Source organism: Dichomitus squalens (genome assembly GCF_000275845.1).
Source record: "Dichomitus squalens LYAD-421 SS1 unplaced genomic scaffold DICSQscaffold_27, whole genome shotgun sequence".
Lineage (NCBI taxonomy): Eukaryota > Fungi > Basidiomycota > Agaricomycetes > Polyporales > Polyporaceae > Dichomitus > Dichomitus squalens.
The window spans coordinates 174062-176804 of NW_006766909.1; positions in this window are offsets into that span (position 1 = coordinate 174062).

Sequence of the window (2743 nt, forward strand, 5' to 3'; positions counted from 1 at the left end):
CTGTCCAGAAAGTGGATGGAGACGTCGGCAGATCGTTATAGACTTGTTGACCGAGAATAATTGTACACAATGCGCCCAAATCGGAACCAGATTCGGCACGACACGGTTCACTGGCCACCTGGGGTTGCCACTGTAAGCCTGATGGCAATTGGACTCAAACCTTGCGGGCGACTCCGCGTCTCGAGTCATGGAGCTCTCTATCTTTCAAATCGTTAAGCTTTCGCGTCGCTCCTCAGTCCCAGCTCGCGACGCTCATGCGGTCGTGTTGCACCCGCTGCCTGCGCACCTCTGCTCGCTGTGCTACAGGCGCTTGATCTGACCTTGAATCCAGGTAGGCAGACGCCCGGTAGGCGCGCGAGGAAATGAGCGAGCGACAAGAATTGAACACGCCTAATGCATCTTTGCTATGAAACGTGTCACATAAGTCCACTGCACGCCTAAAAACCATCGAAATCGTATCAATTGCCAAATTGTAGTATTCTACAAGCTCTCATTTGCAGCTCCAATCTATCCACCTCGCCTGTTCCTCCCTCCTACTCAGCAGTGCTAGTGACTACCCGATGCCTTGCAAGACCACGGAGACTATGGAGGGGCAGATAAGTCATGAATTCATGGCGTCTCGTGCCTCCCGACGAGGAGTTTGAGCTGGCCCAAGGACATCAGCAAAAGTGCAAAATGGTTGGCTACGGTTGGCTCAATTGGCCACGGCACTCAAAATTGGCGCGAATCATGCTTAGCCCCAATTGAAGGGGAATCGATTAACATTTGCAGAATGAATTGCCCCAAACGTCCATGTATAGAATATCGCACAACCCTCTAGGGCAGACCAACGCCCCTGCCCCGATTCAGCCCCCAACAGCTTGACGTGCAACGTCATATATTACCTATGACGCAACGCTACGATTGATAGATAATGCCAAGCTAATCCCATCCGACTCTTGACAACTCTCTCGTCCGGACTCCCATCTCCCCCGCTGTACTCTCCTCATTGTTCTGAATGGGAGGCGTCCTTTCCCTGCGGATACCACACCTGCCGCCAAGGTAAGTCATCACACCATTGAGGAATAAGGTAAGCAGGCTGGAATCAGACATGATCACCGCATATAAGTCGCGAAGGTACGTACATCCCTCGGGCGGCACGGGTGACGTTGCGTGATAATGTCTGGTTCGTATGTCTTGCCGTTGGTGGCGCTTCGCATCTTTTGCATTTCTCCCATGTACCGGTGCGTCCATGTGTGTGTCCAATTGTCGGTGAGTCAATCCGGATATGTGCGATATTTTCACATATAGCTGTCGTAGTCTACTGCGCGCACGGCGTACCTCCTGTATCTTGTTGTAGATTACGTCATATCCATGCAATACCATATTTCCAGTTATATGCCCAAATTGAGCGGAATTGCCACAACATGTGATTACATAAGGGTTCTTATTTGTGCAATCTAGCGAACTTCGGAACCAATCAAGCATATCTGAAGATAGTCGTGAAAATTGAAGCTCTTCGGGGCAAGCGGCGGTGTCAATTGGCTTCAATTGGCCTGATTGGCTTTGAATATATTATACTATCCCTATTGGATTGCAGTGGAATCAGAGAGAACTTAGCATGCTTGTGACAATCGGATGGACAACTTGGGCGACATATTCTTGAATGGCCTCGAACGTGCTGCAAGCCAATCATAATGCAGTTTTGCTGATGGACTGCTACCCAAGCCCACCCTATAGTGGACGTTCTTGTAGCAGGACACACTGCTTTTAATACAGAGTTTTCGGTAGCATGTTGTCTTCACCATCCCGACAGTTTCCGGAGAAATACACTATACCATTCAGCCACCAGCGCTGTCCGAGTCCAGTAGGGAGCTGGAAAAGCGGGAGTGCCCAGAAGTTGGTCACGTCGTGTTGGCGCAACTTGAATCCAATACCATGTCCTGTGCGCCGTACTCCAGAGCCTGTATACGCAAGAATGAAGTGGTTACGTTGATCTGTCGAGGATATATTAGGGGTAGTCAAAGATGGCGGTTCGGAGGACGGTTCGTCGAGCGATTCTGCAGTGATTCTGTCGGCTGGAATCGTCCTGGATTCGTGTGGGCACTTTGACCACCCCACGTTTCTACGGGTCGATTCCAGGGTAGATTCTTGAGTCGGTCAGGCCTTCGGGCATCTGTGATATCAAAATCAGTGTAGTCCATGCATCCTCGCGCGACGGTATCTCTCCGTGTGCCGCGTTGCTCTTCCCCCTACTGTTGAACAGGCGCTGGTTTACACAGCTTGCCTAATCCAGCCGTCACAAGATATGGAACGGCACAGCCGGTTACTGCAATAACCGAGGCTGTACTACTCATGTGGTACACACACAGCTTCGCTGTGTACGCACTGCTTCTCTGTGCGACTGTGCATCCTGGGAATGTACTGTATAGTACTATGTAGCCACAGATGTACAGTAGTATATTAGGGGACCTCTGTACCCCCAATCTACAGTTCAGTTCACTCGAACATCTCCTCTCATCGCTCTAACAAGCCTCTTACAACCAACAACCCTTCTAGGTGAGTTGCAGGCTATCCGCTGTCGTTGCCACCCGTGGGAGAGGCCTTCGCCCCCCCGGGTTCAACAGGTTATGAGCCCTGCTCGATGCTGCAGAATCTGCGCCGCTCATTGCGTGCTGCGATCTGTAAGCTCGCAGCTCACCTGGATCTTTTGCCATCGTTATCGATGTGCAACCGCTGCTTGAATCTGGCGCGATCATACGCT